Below are 7,303 nucleotides of genomic sequence, written 5' to 3' on the forward strand. Positions count from 1 at the left end.
AGATTGGAGTTGACCAGAGAAGGCTCAAGTCAGCACAAAAAATTAAGCAAAGAAATGGAAAGAAACTGGTCCTGGGGCGCCTGGGTGGCTCAATCGGTTAAGCAACTGCCTTCGGCTCAGGTCATGATCCTGGAGTCCCAGGATCGAGTCCCATATCAGGCTCCCTGCTCTGCTGGGAGTCTGCTTCTCCCTCTGACCCTCTCCCTTCTCATGCTCTCTCTCTCTCTCTCTAATAAATAAAATAAAATATTTAAAAAAAAAAAAGAAAGAAACTGGTCCTATGGGGTGAGGTTTAGAGGGTCAGAGATTTTGGGGAAAAAAAAAACTGAAGTAAGTGAATGTGAAGTAGTACATGGCAGAGAGTAGAGAATTAAGGCCATTTCTCTTAATTCTGGAACTCATACAATTGATGCTTAGAAAAGTAATACAATCATTCTTAGAAAATGTTGTAAAAGGACACAGAATAAAGAAGAAAAATTATTCAGTTGGAAAAAGAAAGCAAGCCTTACTATCAAACATTCCAATGATTTTATCAAGTTAAATAACCGATATACACAGTAGAAGTTTTAGTGCTGACTTCTGTTTCAATCATCTGTAGTTCCATGGCATTGATTCCTGTGGTTTTCTCAAGAACTTTGTCTTTGCTTAGGCTGCTATAACAAAATAACTTAGACCGCAGCTTTCACAATAGACATTTATTTTTCACAACTCTGGAGGCTGGGAAGTCCAAGAGTAAGTACTAGTCTATTTGGTTCCTGGTGAAGGCTCTCTTCCTGGTTTGCGGAAGACTGGCTGCCTTCTTGCTGTATCCTGCATCTGGCATGGCAGCAGGAAGGACAATGAAGGGGGATGGAAGAAGGGAGAGACAGAAAGAGAGAGCACACAAGAGCTCTTTGGTTTCTTTTTACATGGGTATTAATCCCATCATGAGGCCCTATGATCTCATTTAAACTTAATCACCTACCAAAGGCCCTATCTCCTAATACTCACTTTTGGAGGTTAGGGCTTCGACATTTGAAGTTTGGTGTGATGCAAACATTCAGTCCATAGCAAACTTAGTTAAGGAGAGTTGGTGGTGAAGGGAGGTTGGGTGTCCTGTATGGGAATCTATTTCTGACCAGGGATTTCTGTGCAAGGACTCAGGATAGTGCATTATCTGTGGCGTAGTGAGACATTTCCTTCCCTCAAATTTCCATGAAAAGAGTAGACACATAACTAAATGAAATACACTTCCTGGTGAGGCATAGTGTGAGGTCTCAGTGGAGAAGGGTGAGATGATCAGGGCTGATCCTAAGATGACTTGAAACTCACATCTCACAATTCTGACTTTTGTCACACTGAAAGCTATAAATTTACCATGATTTTCTCAGTTTTCATAACCTAACTCCATTTCTCATATACAGCAGAGACCTACATCTTCCAAGGATGAACAAATGGGTGGTTGAGAATACCCTTCTGAGCACAGTTCTGGGAGCTGTGTCACATATCATCCAAGTAAATATTCTGTGCAGTCCTGGAAGATAGCATTATTAGTTGCATTTTCCAGTCAGAAATCTGAGACCAGGAGGGATCAGTTGCAGATTAGTGAAAGCCAAAGTTGGAACTAGGCATGGTTCATCTTTTTTGACTCCATTTGTTTATTTTAGTCATGTTGGTTTGCACTAATTCTTTACCCCTTTATTCAAGTACTGTCTGTTCTTCTAGGCCCCCTCCTCCATGAAGTCTTCCTTGATTGCACCAGTCTCCTTCAATCTCTTCTCTAGGAATTGCTTTTGTCCTTGTTATCAGATATCTCCAGTTTAGCACTAGTTTTCTTCTTTTTTCATGTGTTTTATTTTTATCTTTCCATCTAGTATATAAACATCTTTGCTTTTATAATAGCTCTACACAATAATACAGTATTTAGTATACCGTTGGTTACATAGATATCTCCATATACTTAAGACAATCAAATGATCAATTTTAGATCTTTTTTTTGCAAGCTAAATTTAAAATTTATGACACTTATCACAATACAGTTCAGCATGTTTTTATTGGATGTTCACTAAATGATTGGTTCTGTGTGAAATGTTGCAAGAACTACAAGAGCTTTTGGAAGAACAAGTTTCCAAATTTCCATGTATACTTTTTTTTTTTAAAGATTTATTTCTTTGAGAAAGAGAGCATGAGTGGGGGAGGGGCAGAAGGAAGGAATAGAGAGAATCTCAAGCAGACTCCCTGCTAAGTGCGGAGCCTGACACGGCTGGATCCCATGACCCATGAGATCATGACCTGAGCCAAAATCATAAGTGGGACACTTCACCAACTGACCATCCTGGCACCCCTCCATATATACTTTTGCATACTATTCTACAGTTACTTTATGTATTATCTTTCCATTGTGTGCTCCTATTCCTTCTTAATGACTATCTAAAAGAACACTGAATTTCCTTAGAAAATCATTCTATTCTCAGCTAGGTGGTTTGTTTAAGATTGGCTACAATCTCAGCTCTACAACTGGGTATGATTAGAAGAAGCCAGTCAGTATGTCCCATTACCTAAGCATGGTAATCTGCTTAGAGATGGGCTTGCTACTTTTACTAGAATTTCTGGGTCACAGACTCTTCTTCTCTCCTGAATTTTTCTTACTTTTGGTGATTTTATTGCTAACAATGCCCTGGACAGAGCTACACTAAAGATGAGAAAAAGGATACAACTCCTGAACTGTACTGCTGCAATTTCCGCTATGTGATCTCCGTTTCCTCTTTGTTCCTATGCTAGTTCAGAGTTTCCTTCCTAAAGCCTAAAGAAATCAACTGTCCCCATACTTAAATTCATTTGATGATCCCCATCGCCTAGAGGATAATGTCCAATCTCTTCAGTATAAGTTATCATTTCCTGTAACCTGATTCCCACAAAGCCCCAGAACAATGCTCTCAACAAGGAGAGATGCTAGTAGCACTTGGATTTTGTAGTAGTAGCACTAGCATTTGGGCAACATGATTCTTGTTTCTGTGGGACTATTGTAGGTTATTGAACATCCCTGGATACCTGGTGTTTAATGGTACCAGTGTGACCCAGCACTGTGAAATCAAAAGCACTGTACACATTTCCAAATTCCTCTTCTGTTTGATACAGACCCCAGAGTGAGTAACCCTGCAACATCACTATCCTTGTCCAAATATGCTGAGCATCCATAGATTCTCGACCCCATGGCTCAGAGTACAATGCTGAATACACACCATTAAATCAATTTTTGTTTGAATGAATTGAATTAATACAGCAAAAATTGACTCAAAGATATTTCTTAACTACTCTTTTTATATGGAATGAGGTGGACATACCTTAATACCTAAGAAATATGATTATATTTATCCCTAATTTCAAATTACTTAAGTAATTCTTCTTAGGGAAAAAAAAAATCACCTATATACAGAGTGACTTAGTTGAATAGGAAATAATAACATTAGACAAAAATTTAAAAGAATCCACAGTTTAGTGTAGGATTTAATGTCTAATGAGTTTAAAAAAAAAAAAAGATGCATTTCTGAAAAACTGTAGGTGGCTATAAAAAGGTTTGAAGCCTGTTGTCTTCAGATGTGTTTCCACCAAATAGGAATATGAATCAGTTTTCCAAAGCTTTAAAACTAGCCATACACTTCTTAGTAATAACATTCTATCATGCATGCTTTTCTAGAATACAGCAGTTCCATCAATATTGAGAACATAGGCAGGAAGCTTCTTCCTTGGTAATGCTCTGCAGTTACTGTAGGGGACTCTTGATCAGGGGCAGTGGGTACATTCTCCACCTAACCATCACTATGATTGAAAAAAACAAGTTAATTGAAATCCAATTTTCATTTATTCATTTGTTCAAAAATATTTATTGAACCTCTATTGTATGTTAGGCAATCTTTTAGGAATCAAATATGTTGGATGGGGGGAGTAAAAATTTTAGATTGGCTAGTGAGAGGGGAAGAGAAAGGGAGAGAGAGAGAGAGAGAATGTCATGCAGATACTAGCCTGAGGATAAACTTTCCAAGCAGAGCGAATTTCAGATGCCCTGAAATGGGAGAGTGCCTGGCAAGTTTTAGGAAGAGTGAGGAAGCTGGTGTGGTTAGTGATGGAGCAAAGGGGAGAGCAAGAACCACATGGACATACGTTGGCAGTGCCCTTCAGGACTCTGCTCAGAAGATGAAAATTTTAGATAAAGGGCTTAGGGTGTTCTGCTCCCTTTGGCAAGGCCATCCTGTGGAGAGGGATGCCAAAGGAGATTTCTAATAGATTTCATGTGTTCTGGCCCTATTTGATGAGACCATTCCAATCTCAGACTAATATTAATTCCATTAGCTACTTTTTTCTGAATCAGATATTCACTAATTCTTATTATTATCTCATTTCCCACATATACCTTCTCCCAAGAAGAAAATATTTGGCCATATAGACTTTGCATATTTCATTTCCTATGAGTGGAATTTATCCTCCCAGTAGAAAGGTATTGTTTACAGTAAATAAATAAACTGACATCCTGAGTTTATTCCTCAGTCTCACAAGTTTGGTTAGAGTGAGTATGTTTTAGAAATATGGGTGCAGTCACAATGTGCTGACAGAGGCAGGTTCCTAAGGATAAGGGCCACCACCATCTAAGCCATTGTGAGAAAATTTACCAAGAAAATAAATGCCACCCTGTGAGATACCTTGGAAGAGAGACACTTTCCTAGAGGTCACATATACACATTCTCAATATTGCCTAGGACTATATTTTTTAAATTATTATAAATATTATTTCCATACACTTGTGTTGAGTCTCTAGCACGTAGAGACTGTTGGTCAATGCAAATAGATGTCCTAGATATGGTATCTGCCTCCCAAGACTTCAAAGTCTACTAGATTACTTGTTGGCAAAGACATTGAGGAGACAATGGCTGTTGTGAAAATGATACATATTCAACACTTAAAAAAAATAGTTTTAAGGCACAAAATTGTATGCCATATCTCTGCAAGGCTCAACTTCCCATGAGCTGTTCAAGTGCAGATAGACCACTAGTAAGTCCAATAGTAACTAGTGGAATTTTCCTTTTCTTGTTCCCCCCAAGTTTTATGTCTTAAATGTGTGGAAAAAGTATGCTTTCAAATGTCTTAAAATTTCTGAATCAGTATTTCAAACAACCAGATTCCTTATTTCAACAAACTATTAAAGCACCCCATAAATTATTGCTACATTTCAACATTCAAATTGTGTCAAATTTTTAGGCAGACCCAAAATGTATATTTTTTCAGACCATAATATAATTTTGTGCCTTAAAAGAAAAAAGAAAAAAGTCATCTTATTCATAGTACCTACCGTAATGCCAGCTACCTAATAGATGCCCAAACTGACAGTGACTGGTTTGATTGTCAATATCTCATGATACTTTAAGATAAAAGTCTCATTGTAGGGATGGAAGGGTATTGGACTGTCATAGTTGTGTGATATAATGGCCTATTTTATTCTGTGTCTTATAAGAGAGGCTGCATTGTTGTCATCTGGGCATCACCACTGCCAATTCTAACCTTTTTTTTTTTTTTAAAGATTTTATTTATTTATTTGAGAGAGAGAGATAGCAAGAGAGAGCACGAGCAGGGGCTGGGGAGAAGCAGGGGGTGGGGAGAGGGAGAAGCAGGCTCCCCACTGATCAGGGAGGCCGCCATGGGACCCATCCCAGGACCCCAGGATCATGACCTGAAATGAAGGCTGACACTTAACCGACTGAGCCACACTCCCAATTCTAACCTTTTTAATCCGTGCTGCTGAGGAAAAGCCAGGAACTACAGTTCTCAGAACTCCCTTTTTTTGTATAGCTCCAGATATAGAAGGTGGAAGGGAACACAGGCCTCCTTGGGAAGTTATGGCAGCCAAAGGGAGTTGGCTTCTCAGACTCATGTATGAGCTCCCACTCTGATGAAGTAGACTGGGACAGTGGTAGGACCGTCCTGTAAACTTGGAAACTTTGAAGCATGTTCTCTGCCAGCCACCCACTCCAGTACTTCAAGCTAAAGCCAGCAATGACTGTTTTGCCAACCTTGTGACTACAGTCGTCCCGTCCTGACTTTCTACTCGCCCTGCTCTTCTCACAAATGTGTAAGCCCTAATCCCTTTATTAATTGTTTGTATCCCTCTAATTCTTTGAGAGGCTCTGATTCCATGGCCAAGCCCTAACTCAGAGTGAGTTACCCTTATGGAAGACTCAAATACCTTTTCAGTTACTCAAGTGAAGACAGCATGGAGATTCATTTCCAACCTGATGGTCAGGTGTGCACCGACCAGGCAATTTCCTCTGATGAAGTCTCCCTTTAGAAATCTTAGGAAAAGCTAATACAATACACAAACATCCCTCAAAGAGACCTTTCATTAGAGGCACAGACTAAGAAAACCCAAAGAAAGCCCAGTCTGGTTGGCTGTGAAATACCTGTTCCATGGATAACTTAAAATGCTCCAAATACCATTTTTTTTCTCTAGCACTTCTGAAAGAACTAAATTGCTTAGGGCAGAACTTTTTCCAGAATTAAAAATTAACTTAGATGTCAAAATAAAACCCTAGAATTTAATTTATCATAAAAGCTATATTCTCGAATAGAATCTAATGGACCAAAACAGATAAAGCAATTAAATGGGAAATGCTGTGAATTAATCTTATTTAAAGAGGCAGTCGAGATGGAATTCATATTTTTAAAGATACAATAACCAGGGGAAAAAAAGAGCCTTCCCAGCTCAGCTAGAGGTGCCATAATTTAAAATAATAAAGCATTATAAGTACCTAATTCATTCATTTTCTGCAGGTGCTATTTGTTACTTCTGACATTCCCCTCAGTTTTGATTGTTGGTGACTTTCTTCGGGGACATTTTACTTTTTTTTTTTCCCCGTTACTTGCTAAATTTTAGTGGTAATTGTGTATGTACTATGTAAAGTGGAAGAGTATTGAAGCCCTGAAAAAAGCTCAAGCTTAACCCGGTCCTTCTAGTATATTCTATCAAATACTCTCTCCGTGCCTTAGTTTCTCCTGTCAAGTGATAAGAACCTCATGCAAGCATGGCCCCTGCGCAAGGATGACACGCAAATTCGTGAAGCATTCCATATTTTTCTCCCGCAGTGGGCTCCCTGCTGGGCAGGGAGTCTGCTTCTCCCTCTGACCCTCCTCCCTCTCATGCTCTCTGTCTCTCATTCTCTCTCTCTCAAATAAATAAATAAAATCTTTAAAAAAAAAAAAAAAGAACCTTATGCAGTGATATGGTGGTGAAAGCAATCTTTAGAAGACTCTGTAATCTCCTAATTATCACTGTTAC

At 38.8% G+C, this 7,303-nt stretch overlaps 1 pseudogene; it reads left to right on the forward strand.

Annotated features, from left to right (window-relative positions):
• Positions 1 to 7,045: 7,045 nt before the first annotated feature.
• On the forward strand, positions 7,046 to 7,101 carry LOC118004795 (annotated as a pseudogene).
• Positions 7,102 to 7,303: the final 202 nt, after the last annotated feature.

Source organism: Mirounga leonina, unplaced genomic scaffold (genome assembly GCF_011800145.1).
Source record: "Mirounga leonina isolate KUSES-001 unplaced genomic scaffold, KU_Mleo_1.0 Mir_93, whole genome shotgun sequence".
NCBI classification, from domain to species: domain Eukaryota; kingdom Metazoa; phylum Chordata; class Mammalia; order Carnivora; family Phocidae; genus Mirounga; species Mirounga leonina.